The following is a 14,260-nucleotide window of genomic DNA, read 5'->3' on the forward strand; positions in this document are numbered from 1 at the left end:
ACGTATTGTCGCCCTTTATAAACAAAACTCGTACAGGGGTATGACGAAGGATGGAGACCTACGCCATAATATCCTGACGAACAGTCAAACTTTGAAAAGTATTGCGCTTTCGCTACACGGTTGAATATATCACCTATTGGTTCCACCTGAGCCTTAGGAGCTCGGACACGGTGGTTCAGTAGGCGAAAATCAATTACAGGTCTAACAGCACCAGACGCCTTGCGAACACAATGCATGGGGTTCCGGTACGGTGAGGTCTGTTCACGGGCTAAGCCTAATTCAATCCATTTTTGTAATTCTGCCTCAAATTCCATTTCCATGGATTTTGGCACAGAATAACACGGTCCTACGACAGGTTCTTCGTCAGTTAATTCTATCTTGTACAAAGGCGTTCGTATCCTACGAGGATACTCGCAGAAAATATTACGATATCGGAGTAACAAATTATATAAACATTGCTTAGCGTTAGTATCTAAATCTTCTCGAGATGAGATATAATTCTGAATTTCAGTATCTGAAAGGTTAGATTCAGAAACTATATGCACATCTGACACAGAAAAGGTAACTGGATTTTCTACTGATGGAGGAACCTCTAAAATGTTGACATCAGAACACAAAAGTTCGGAAGGAAGCGATTCCTGCTCATCGGATGGCCATTCAATCCTCCCGATCTCAACCTTGTTCGAAGACAAAGCTACTATAAGAATACTAGGTTGATTAGTCGAAATTACGACATGACTACCAGCATTATCACGCAATCGGATTTCTTTCCTCTCCCTGTCGATATCAGCTTTGAATTTGTCTAAAAATGTACAACCCAAAATAAGATCTGTTCGAAGATATTTTATAACAAACAATGGAATATCAAATAAATGACCTTGAATATTTAAACTAAATATCTGGACACCTTGAACCGAAAACTTCTCTGTACCAGCAAAGGCACCTAACGACAAACCAGTATATGGTCGCAATTTAGCAGATGAAAATTTTAATTTTAACTGCTTCCAAATATTCCAGTCCAAAAGGCATAAATCTGATCCACAGTCAATAGTACAGGTTAATTGGACTCCGCCAATGTTTCCTTTGACAACAGGGGAAGAAGAAAAATAATAGTCGGGCTTTTCTTTTTCTTCATCCTCCTCAACTACAAAGTTTACGTTAAATGATATAACATTATTACTCTCGTTATTATTTACATCTCCAGATAATGACTCCACCAAAACATTATAAGTTTTGACGTTAGTTTCTGAATCATTATCTACGGGGACTGGAGAAATACAGCAGTCGTTTCCCCCCGTGTTCGGAAAAGACTGCAACCTCAGTTTTCCGAAGTAGATGAAGGTTGATCTTCCCTTGGATTGGAAGATGCTTCATCTCGTCTCCTATCATTATTTTGATATCTTCCGTTACGTCCTCGATTTCTTCCACGATAACGATTTCTACCATTTCCTCGATATCGATTATTATACTAATAATTATTACCATTATTGTTACTGTTATTGTTATTCCTATTTTCAGTCTGAGCATAGCTTAAAAATTCAGTTTGACAGCTACTGTCAACATGTTCTGAATTACGATTAATGATTTTAGCTTGCTTAGCGAATACTTTCTTTGTTGGAGGCCTAACTTCATGCATAGAAGTATCCTCAATCCCAGATAATAACGCTACTTTACTCATTAATTCATCAACACTATTATACTGCTGAACGGACAGCAAACGCATGTCCCTAGGCGGTAAACAATTCAAAATTAATTTCACAAGTTCCGAAGTACTCGGGGTTTCGCATATATTGTAGTAACTTTCGACTACAAACCAAACATAATCTAACAATGAAGCAAACTTCGTCTTATCATAGCGCAAAGATTGCAACGACTTCTTCTGTGCACGCTCTATCTGAGGCGAACAATACTGATTCTTAAAAAGACGCACAAAATCTTGATAAGTTTTAATTTCAGGAGCTACTGAGCTATACCAAGCAAACGCGGCTCGCACCATACAATGTTCTACGACCCGTAGTTTGTCTCCATCAGTAAGTGAATACATACTTAAACATTTCTCAAGATCCCTCAAAAACTTCCTTGGGGCTCCAGGTTTGATATCCCCAGAATACGAAGGAAAAGATTGTAAATCTTTCTGCTTAATCGCAAAAGGCAATGGATGCGGTGCTATACCACTAAAGGTGGCAACACTGTTTCGCGATACCGGATTATTCGGCACAATAGCAGTGTGAAAAACACTAGGATCATAACTAGGCTTTAAATAGCTAGTATTAAACACTGGTGGGCTATTCCCAACATGAGAAGTGATCCCTCTCGACATTGACCATGTGACAGTGTCAGTAGTACGAGTGCTATTACTTACATTATTGCTGTAATAAACAGAAGAATTAACATTGGGAAAAACATTTAAAGCACTAGCAATTACTTTGGTTTCACTAGGACTAGCTGGAAACTCGTATTTAATATCTGGTTCTGATTGCACAAACACAGGTTTACTCAGATAACTATCAGAACTAGTAACAGACGCATTACGTTCAGCAGGCGTACTAACAATAGTATTGACAGGCAAATTATCCCTTGACTCAGAAAACAACACTACAGAATTTTCACTAGTACAAGGACGTTTACAGGGAACACCTTCTTTACTCAGGCTCCCACACTCAACTGACGTAAATTTAGGTTTCTGGAATTTATCCACTTTATTAGTTAGGGTTAACACTTCAGAGAAAAGCTTACAAGGGACATCACCCAATTGTCCGGCTCCGATTTCAATGAAATTTTTATTGCTGATAGAGGACATGTATTCATTACTTGTGATGACAGAAATTTTTGCCATGGTGCATGTTTTCTATTTTTTAATAATTTTTAAAGGTTGTGATGTGGTTAATAGAGATTACTGCAGAAGTCCCTCACTACCCTTTGTAAAGGAAGTGTTAATGAAAGAACAACCATGTAGATACGTATAGGGCATAGGAGGAAGTCGTATGGTACGTATGACCTTGACGGCAGCCATCTTGAAATCCGCCATTTTGAATTAAGGTCAAGTTTTTTAAATGGAAATAGGGTAATATGATACATAATTTCGGGCTAGAATTTAATCAGGAAGACAATGGTGAAGTTAGTTTTAAGGTGCGCCCATTTGGGGAAAAGTTACAGGCATATTAATTGTTTATACTTACTATGTGCGTAAGTCCCTTACCTCCGCTTCTAACCCGCGTATTAATGATAATAAGTGGATAAAGGTTTCGGTAATACATATTATGGCTAGAGGGAAGTGATACGATAAGGGTATCATTGACGGCAGCCATCTTGAAATCCGCCATTTTGAATTAAAGTGAAGTTTTGAAAAATGAAAACCATAGAATGTGGCACCTAATTTTAATAGTAAATTTTCCCCAAAAGCCAATGGTATGCTTATTTTTGTTCTATAGTTAACTAGCATGAATTTATGACTCTTCTAATGAGCATGAAACGTCCATTATTCGATATTTCAAATTGGCAACACTCCTAATTATCACCGCATGTTTTAAGATTCCGATTGACACATTGCAATTGTTGCCATGGCTCATGTTTTCTAAATTTATTACATTTTTTTAAGAGTTGCAATTTGTCAGTTCATGAATAGTGTTGGGATAAGCATCCAGCAATCTTTCTGAATTTTGAAGACTTGCCATGTGATTATTAATTTCCTAGACAATGTAATTATTTATTTCCTATTCCTGCCCTTCAACAACTCGTTTACTGACATGAATCATCACACAACGAAAGAACTTCAACTTTGCATTCAGGTAATACCGAAGATGTAGCTTGTAATGGATAGTAGATGAGACGAGAAATCAAGTGAAAATTCACTTCAAAAAAGAAAACGAAATATGATTTTTGTGTAAATCAATGGTCTTTTGTTTTGTTTTATATTTATTTGTTTATTGTATATTTATTTATTTTCTATGGCAATATTTTAGCTAGTCAGAGAAAAAAGTCATTCGTTTTCTAGCGATTGTTGTCGATGGTTCATGTTTGTAAGATTTATAATCGGTATTGATCGGGAACTCGATTAAGTTACACCTCTTTATAAACAAGTTACCTGTTTTCATATTTTGTTCATGGTACGAACAGTGTGTTGGGGAACCGTCATATAATGTCTCTTTGATATTTTCTATCATTGCTGCTGTTCCTTTAAAGTTGTAAAGTTGTTTTTATTTTAAAAATACTGTTTATCGTTTGCGCAACATGAAGCCCACATTTCATGATAATTTTGAGTTCGTGTAACACCAATTTGTTATAATTTTATTTGTATTTCTTTACGTCACATAGGTCCATAGGTTCCTCATGTACTCTGGGTTAAAATAAATGATTACACTGAAATTAATAATTACATGGCAAGTCTTCAAAATTCAGAAAGATTGCTGGATGCTTATCCCAACACTATTCATGAACTGACAAATCGCAATTCTTAAGAAATGTAATAAATTTAGAAAACATGAGCCATAGCAACAATTGCAATGTGTCAATCGGAATCTTAAAACATGCGGTGAAAATTAGGAGTGTTGCCAATTTGAAATATCGAATAATGGACGTTTCATGCTCATTAGAAGAGTCATAAATTCATGCTAGTTAACTATAGAACAAAAATAAGCATACCATTGGCTTTTGGGGAAAATTTACTATTAAAATTAGGTGCCACATGCTATGGTTTTCATTTTTCAAAACTTCACTTTAATTCAAAATGGCGGATTTCAAGATGGCTGCCGTCAATGATACCCTTATCGTATTACTTTCCTCTAGCCATAATATGTATTACCGAAACCTTTATCCACTTATTATCATTAATACGCGGGTTAGAAGCGGAGGTAAGGGACTTACGCACATAGTAAGTATAAACAATTAATATGCCTGTAACTTTTCCCCAAATGGGCGCATCTTAAAACTAACTTCACCATTGTCTTCCTGATTAAATTCTAGCCCGAAATTATGTATCATATTACCCTATTTCCATTTAAAAAACTTGACCTTAATTCAAAATGGCGGATTTCAAGATGGCTGCCGTCAAGGTCATACGTACCATACGACTTCCTCCTATGCCCTATACGTATCTACATGGTTGTTCTTTCATTAACACTTCCTTTACAAAGGGTAGTGAGGGACTTCTGCAGTAATCTCTATTAACCACATCACAACCTTTAAAAATTATTAAAAAATAGAAAACATGCACCATGGCAAAAATTTCTGTCATCACAAGTAATGAATACATATCCTCTATCAGCAATAAAAAATTCATTGAAATCGGAGCCGGACAATTGGGTGATGTCCCTTGTTAGATTGACTATTATTGCACCCTTCTAGTTCAATTTTCACTTCCTCATTTTCATTTTCAAGTTTCTTAATTTTATCAAAAACACCTTTAATGCTTTATGATGAGATTCAGCCTCATTTTCTATAGAATCAACACGAGATTCCACGGAGTCAATACACAACTTATTACTTTCAACTTCCGTTTTCACAGACTCAATACATGACTTATTATTTTCAATACATGACTTATTACTGTCAACTTCTACCTTAATGTTATCTAACTGCACTTGCAAATCCTTTTGGTTAACAGTTAGCGAACTACAAAGGTTTTCTACACTACCTATTCTTTCATCAATCTTATGCATAGTAGTGGAGAGGCTATGTACATTTTCAACAATGCATTCTTGAATTCTAGCATTATTAGCTTCGTTACTTTCTTTTATTTTATTATTGATATCAGCGTTACTTTCTGCTATCTTACTTTCTATTTTACTATTAATATTAGCATTACTTTCTTCTATCTTGCTTTCTATCTTACTCAATACAAGAGCAAACATTTCAGCGAGTTCACTCACCTGCTCTGTCCCTTTTTCGCTACCTTGCGGGGACTTAGGCGAAGAAAAATGCTTGGGAGGTGATTCATTCTCACGCTCCGTCACTTCAGGAGAAACATGCACGTCGCATTTAGGACAAACCCAAACAAAAGAATCTGAGCTAACAGCTTCAAAAACACTAGAAGTATCTTTTAACTTAACACAAACAAAATGTGACCATTCGTGACACCTGTCACAAGATATAGCACGTTTCTTATCAGAATCAATTTGTTCCGCGGCAGCAAGAAGTTCACTACAACAAACACAAATAATATCATCTCCATTAGGAGGAAGATTCCTCGACTCAGCCGACATTCTTACTTACTGACTTATAAGTCTAATAAACATAAACATATGTGAGCTCTATCCAGTATATCTCAACACACACCAACGCAACAGTCCGTATCACTCGTTTCTTCCCGCATGGCACGACAAAAATAGTGTAACATTTTAGACAATAAAATAATCCTGGCTGGGTCGCCATCTTGAAAAGTAACACTTTCGATAATTAGAATTCTGGCTGCGTACGCCATCTTGAAAAGCGCTACCTTGCGTCTTATATTACCTTGAATTTGTATCCGTAGCTGACATTAAGGAAACGAAGGAAAAGAAAGAAAAAAAACATTGGGTCGCCGTTATTCCTTCTTACACTATAATTTATAGACCAGTAAACACAACGCTACTTACTCCAGATTCTTGTACACTACTTGCGTTGTCAATGCTAAGGAAAAGACGAGGAAAAGAAAGAAAAAAGAAAAAATCATTTAGGATAACACCATATATCTTGCATCTCTGTTTATTTAACTTTCCTTGTAATAAACGCATAACAAAAGACTCTCATTGACATTTATGATCGTGGATAGCTAGATTCAGGAAAAAAAATCTTTATATTCCGTTAAGTTCCTCAAACCTTTTAACGCCAACACCACTCAAAGGTAAATAACAATATGAATTAAGCCACACTGTACTAACAGTAAGAGAGTTGTTTACATTTCTAGACAATAGCACAAAATCCTTGGTAGGCTACTTCACCAAAGGAAATTTACCAATTACATTACCACTCGTGAACATCTCATTGCAAAGGGAGAGAGAGAGACCTACGGCTGCGTCGATTAACCTTCCCCCTTTTAGCACATAACTTCTCCACTTCACCCGCATCCAACCGCTAAGAGGGCATTTCCCTCGACATTTACTATTAGCAGCGGCGGTAATAACATTAAACTCTGTAGCACATTATGGGGAACACAAAACCAGCCAGTGGAATTAGACTCGACTTCTGACACTCCCGCATTGAAGTACGAGTGGTATCGTACACCCACCGTCTTAACGTGCCTCACTGATCTAGTGAGCAACATCACAATCGAACGTAACAGAACAACTCGAGAATGCAAACTTTGGGTGCGGCGACTTAATGCTTAGATTGTAGATTATATAGATATACATATGTATATAGTTATTGATAAACAATACGGAATGCCCGCTGCTAGACAGACATAAACTAGCCATCGCTAATCAATCTTTAATTTATCAAATAGAATGCCTGAGAGAATAGACAATACGGAATACCTGTTGCTAACATACATGTGCTAGATGGCAGCTAGTAATATATTATACATCTAGACAACTCTAAGAGATGATCTTATTCAGAGCAAGAGAGAAACGGCTTTGATATCAGACTACCCCGCTGGCGTATGATTCAACTTACTGGATAGAGACTCACTCTCGTTTACTCGGACATATTACGGACAAAACTCATTTCGGACAATATTACGGACATTGTAAACTGACTCGGATAATATATATATATGTATACACAAGAAAACTGAGAATTATTGAACGTATATTTACTGTTTGTTCATAAGTAATCTGTAGTAAGATAATGAACACACGAAGACATTGATATGACGTTAGATATATTTAAAACAATTTGGACAACTATAAATGGTGGACAATTTCTTCCGCAACTTCCCGGATGATACCAGTTTCTTCACAAGACGGAATAAAAAGAAATAGACATATTTACCTAGTAGACAGTTACCAAAGCTCACCCGACCGTGGTTTCACTTTACGAATAGGGACACTGTGGAAACACTGTGAAACAGCACTCCAGGGTGGCGACCGGTCCTGATGACTCCTCCAACATCTCACCATGTGTACAGCCATAACCTCGGCGTGGATTGATCACACGACGACCCCTCCTGGGTTAATAGCAAAAGCATACGTTCCGCTACTATCTCCACCAGGTAGACAAACAATCACTGCAAAGCTGCTGCAATGTTCATCCTCACAACAGCGACCACAATTAGACACATTAAATTCCGGAGAGGCAGGCTGAGCTGACAACAAGTAATATAGGACGAAGTCCCTTGCCAAGAAAATGTAGTAAGGGTGGACGGAAATTCACCACGTCAAGAGAAGGAGGCCATACATCAATCGAGTTCAGTCCTGGAGACAGCACAAAAGGGATTTCTGAACTTCAGCTCTCATCACATTAACAGTTAGGGAATATCCAACCAATCTCTGCCGTGCTTCAAAACGCACAGGTCGAATATTTGAGTAAGTTCTCTTGTGATTCTTGTTTATACCCGCTAGCCTAGCATACCGTTCGACTAAACAGCTTCTTTAAATATTTATATTAAAGAACAGCCACTCACTGCATAGTTCACTGTAAATTAGTATCCAAAAATGGACAATCGTGCTTCTCACCACACCACGGCCATATTCGCAGTTCGTAGTACAAAAAAAAGGTGAACCAGAGGGGGCTCTCCGCAGCCCTCTCACTTCCGGATTGGTCATTCCATACTACGCATCAAAGCGTAGAATGGAAATAACAGATTTTATAACAAAACAAATATAACTAAAGGAGAATAAAAATTATATAAACGAGCATTTATATATGCAGATTCATAATAATCCTTCCGTTTTACATGAAACACAAAAATTTAAATTATTTCAAACGATCCGAGCTACTCTCAAAAGCCGCTCAACGCAAACCATAGACATACAAAGGAAACTAGCATACTACATCTACACGCACTAGTCCAATTGTCAACCATCTTGAATCCTTCATGAAAGTCGAGAATTGAGAGAATATAATAAAAAATAATATTAGCTGAGAGCTAATTGAACATTTCCGCAAATATTCTCTTTGAGAAAATGTAACGCTCAAAGAGGAACGTTACACATTGGACCAGCTAGTGAAGTAAAGACAATAAAAACTCTTCTGCACTTCGACGTCCGACTCAGAGTAATTGCCGTTGTAGGTTCTATTTCATTGGGCCTAACAAATATTGAAGAGAATAAATCTCTCGAATTAAGGAAATTGTACGAAATAGTTGAAAATATTCTATGGAATGGCGTTTTTAATATTCGGGTGAAAAATACATGCCTATAAATGTAGTATGACGTCGTAATGAAAAACTGTGTACGTTAGAACAGTGAACAACACTGATGTTAGCAAAAGTATGTAAATGCACAAGCAATAACATTCTTTGAAGAGAGAAATAGAAGTCTTCCAAATTACATTCGGAGTGATTCTTGGAGCAGAATTGAGTATTAGTTATGATTTCATTTAATGATATGTATTTGTTGTTATACAGCACCATCGACTTTACCGGTTAGTTATTAGACTTTCGAGAATCAGTGAAAAACACGACCCAGCCAGGATTCGAACCTGGAATCTTCTGATCCGTAGTCAGACGCGTTATCCGTTGCGCCACTGGGCCGTTGTTTAACACATTAGAAGTGCTTCATTCCATTCTCATCTACTTTACAGAATTTTCCACATTCACTCCTTATCAACAGGTAATCGGAAGTTAAATTATAAAATAGAAAAGTGTGTTGTCTTGCAAGTTATAGCCATGTGCGGGTTATTAATAAGCCATGCACATTGTATTTAAAATATAGCAAATCCAACTTTTTTCGATTTGTGTGGATATTACACTGATAACTTAAGCTTGCAATATAGTTTTAAGTTATTTCTTTATTTTTGATTACTTAGATTATTTAATAGACCTACTAATGAAATTTGTTTTAAATTGTATTTTATTTGATATTATAGAACTGAGTGGTGCTGTCTCTGTTTCAGAAGAGACGTCTTAATTCTGCCTCCAGAGGCAGACGATACTATCACACGATAAATATGCATTTATTTGTTTCACAGATAGTACTTACAGAAGTACATTAAGAAACGACTTATTCTGTATACCGAAAGTACCATTCCTATAATTATGTCTTTTGGCCAGAGCTTGCTTCATCTCACTATGCGAAATCAGTGGTATCATATATAACAATGAAAATATAACTTTTGTAAACAAGATAATCCACCTTTTGCTACAGACCTTCGACCAATTAAACAGTTTTGGTCAACTATTAAAGGGTTTCTGTATCAGAACAGATGGGAAGCGAAAAATGAAAAAAATCTTTAAAAATTGAATATTTTTGTTTGTATATTACGAATTGTAATAATATCTGACAAAATGTCCTTCTTATTTGCGAAGATGGATTACATAATTGTGATTTTTTGTAGATTTAAGCAAGTGATCTAACAATATTTTATTAATTTTTGTTTACTTAGAGCTACTTTAATGATATGAGATTTCTAAAACATTCTTGCAAAAACTTTATGATGGCAGTTTATCATGTAGCGAGAAATATACTGATGAGTCTTCCGTATATAGTAGATGAGAATCAAATTGTCATCAATTGCTTAGGAAGTAATCATGTTGAAATGACACTACCATCACAATGTGCTTATGCGTGTATTGATTGTTCTAGTTAACATATACTCAACATGTCATAATGTGTTACTTCGATGTCGCCTAGGTAAAACAAGGCCGTAACTTCTAGAAGGCAGAGAGCAACTGCTACCACAGGAAAGATTTCCGCAGTTCGACCGTTCGAGGGGTCCCATTTTAAAACAAAATTTTCTTGCTCCATATACGAGACGAAAATGAAATTATAAATGAAGCATTAAACAGGTTTACATAAACAAAACAGCATACAAAAGATATATAAAATAAAATTGATTCTTGAGCCCATTTCAGTAAAACAGTTTACGACTAGGGGTCTTAGAAATAATATTTATTCGTATAGCTTTGAGACTTGTCAATATTGTACCCTTAATTAATTTGTCATGTATGAAGGGACCAGGGGCGTGCAGGAGAGCCCATAGGTTCCGGGGCCCACACTGAACAAGGGAAGCATGGAAAGAAGGGACATATTTTCGAATGTTACGAAAGAGCCCAAATATAATACTTGCCCCAACAGAAAAAAATACATTACGGCGCTGCAGTAAAACCTTCTTTACGGACACTGGCATAATACGCACATAGTTTTCCTTGTCCCAGCAAAAATATGTGTATTATTGTGGAAAAGAATACACACTTTTGTGGATACACTCACGGTCAAATAGATACAGTTTTTTTTTTTTTTTACCCAGAACGTTTTCAAGTGACAAACGTACATTAATTGACCAGGAGATGTTACTCCTTCACCAAATGATCCTTCTCAATCCGCTATTGCACAGAAAACTGCACTATCTTTTCGATAATAATATACAGTATAAAAAAATGATTTTACAGAACTTTAAACCGATTCTAATTGATTATTCAGGGCAATTACTAAAAGCGCTCTTTGAAACCATTCTTTGAGAAAAACATATTTGCCACTAGTAACTTAGCATATTCCCATGGACAGAATTGAAGAGGTACATATTAAAAATGTACACTGCGATGGCCGGGAATCGAACCCGGATCAACTGCTTGGAAGGCAACTATGCTAACCATTACACCACCATCGCGATGTATTGTAAATCTATTGCCTTATGTAGAACATATGTTGATGTCTTGCCTGACGCCAATATATTCCGACACCTACTGCTAGCGAATCACAGACCACCATTATCTCTACCTGATGATAAATTAAAAGCAACATAGATGTTCATAAATTGTAAGAAGTTGGTTAGAGAAAAAAATCGTGATTTCTAAAGATTATTACTTCAATGTCATAATTTTAAGAAAATGTAACTCGATTATTTGAAGCGCTTAGAAATTCTAGTGGGGTATATCCATTTTTATGCAGAGAAATTCAGGTAAAGAATGTTCGCATCTACAGGGTAAATACATTACACTTCAGATTTGTGTCTCTGTGATTTATGTTCGGTTTATGTTATACGAAATCACTTTCCAAAACCAAAAGTTCGGAGAAACTGACTGATAATCAAATACGTGTTTTTTTCTTTGTGATTCTATTTTTGTAGAAATCTTTGCCCAATAAATTTCTATTGCTATTCTCACCCCATAATCAGAAAGTCTGAAGTTGGAGTTCATATTTTTTGATAATCCATCCAGATTGGACTTGTGAGTGTACGAATAACGACGCGTTCGTAACGCGTTTTCATGGCTTACGCGTACGCTTGTAATACGTTGACCATATATTTAAATAAGGATGGCTAATCACAATGCGCTGCAATAAAAATGAGCAAAATACGTCAGCTCGAGCGTATTTGGTGTGTTTCGAAACAATAGACTTTCTGAGGTTTCAGAATCACTAAAACATGTCTAAAGGAAGGTATAAGAAAGGAAAGACGTGTGGCCAGGCAAGGGAAGTTTAGCAACAAACAGCTGCTTGGAGGATGTTTTGTGGAGAGTATTGAAATTCTGATATTGTAAAGTATGTGCGTTTATAACAAAAGAAAATTCACAAAAATACAAGAAAATTCCGAAAAATTAGCTAATCACAGAAAAATTGATGTAACACAATAGGGTTATTTCCTGTGATTGGCATGAATGAGAATAAGGGTGTGACAGCAAAACTTGGAATCCCTAATTGGCTCACAGTATGATTTATAACTCTGACAAAAGAATATTACCAATTAGCCACCTAGATCGCGTTCACTGCCAACGGTAACACATAGGGAACGCATCCTAGTTTAGCTGTACACTAAGATGCTTTCCCTCAGTTTCACATCACGAATGCTGATCTGAAAATAAGTAGTTTTTATTTGACATATTCTCCATTGTTACTGAGATAACAATTTGAACATTCGTATTATGCAGTACTCATTGGACCAGCTAGTGAAGTAAAGACAATAAAAACTCTTCTGCACTTCTACGTCCGACTCAGAGTAATTGCCGTTGTAGGTTCTATTTCATTGGGCCTAACACATATTGAAGAGAATAAATCTCTCGAGCAACTGCTACCACAGGAAAGATTTCCGCAGTTCGACCGTTCGAGGGGTCCCATTTTAAAACAAAATTTTCTTGCTCCATATACGAGACGAAAATGAAATTATAAATGAAGCATTAAACAGGTTTACATAAACAAAACAGCATACAAAAGATATATAAAACAAAACTGATTCTTGAGCCCATTTCAGTAAAAAAGTTTATGACTAGGGGTCTTAGAAATAATATTTGTTCGTATAGCTTTGAGACTTGTCAATATTGTACCCTTAATTAATTTGTCATGTATGAAGGGACCAGGGGCGTGCAGGAGAGCCCATAGGTTCCGGGGGCCCACAATGAACAAGGGAAGCATGGAAACAAGGGAAATAATTTCGAATGTTACGAAAATGTCCAAATATAATGCTTGCCCCTCCAGAAAAAAAATCTACCTTACGGCGCTGCAGTAAAACCTTCTTTACGGACACTGGCATAATACGCACATATTTTTCCTTGTCCCAGCAAAAATATGTGTACTATTGTGGAAGAGAATACACCCTTTTGTGGATACACTCACCGTTAAATAAGTAGAGGCTTTTTTTTTTTTTTTACCCCGAACGTTTTCAAGTGACAAACGTACATTAATTGTCCAGGAGGTGTTACTCTTTCACCAAATGATCCTTCAGAATCAGCTAGTGCACAGAAAACTGCACAATCTTTTCGATAATAATATATGAAAAATTGATTTTACAAAACTTTAAGCTGATTCTAATTGATTATTCAGGGCAATTACTAAAATCGCTCTTTGAAAATCATCGCCCGGGGCGAGAATATATGATGGCACCCCCGCACATGTGAGTAAGGTCGACAGAGCAGTCGTGAAGTGGCACCATGGTTGGCGCGAAGCGTAAGAAAATGTTCAAAAATAAACCCTGCTTTTGTTTGATTTTTAGCATTTTATTACTTTTTTCCTTCCGTTTTATATATATGTATGTGCACTGCACAAATATAAATCTGGCAGAGCGTTCACCTTTGGTGCTTGGGGTCCCAGGTTCGATCCCAGCTCGCACCGTGTGGACTTTGTGGTGGACAAACTCTGTGCTCGTGGGTTTTCCCGTGGTTCTCCCGCTTGCCCCACTTTCTTCATTTCATCATTTCATTCATTTCTCGTCATCACCGTCTCTTTTAGCCTAACCGACATAATCGTAGGAC

The 14,260-nt window shown here is 36.6% G+C and overlaps 2 non-coding genes across 2 annotated transcripts; both read right to left on the bottom strand.

Moving 5' to 3' along the window:
• Nucleotides 1–9,537: 9,537 nt before the first annotated feature.
• TRNAR-ACG (transfer RNA arginine (anticodon ACG)) lies at nt 9,538–9,610 on the bottom strand. The gene has a single exon. It is a non-coding gene; the product is annotated as a tRNA-Arg (tRNA).
• Nucleotides 9,611–11,613: 2,003 nt separating this feature from the next.
• On the bottom strand, nt 11,614–11,685 carry TRNAG-UCC (transfer RNA glycine (anticodon UCC)). The gene has a single exon. It is a non-coding gene; the product is annotated as a tRNA-Gly (tRNA).
• Between the last annotated feature and the right edge of the window lie 2,575 nt (nt 11,686–14,260).

This window comes from Thermobia domestica, chromosome 10 (genome assembly GCF_964235325.1).
Source record: "Thermobia domestica chromosome 10, izTheDome1.hap1.1, whole genome shotgun sequence".
Lineage (NCBI taxonomy): Eukaryota > Metazoa > Arthropoda > Insecta > Zygentoma > Lepismatidae > Thermobia > Thermobia domestica.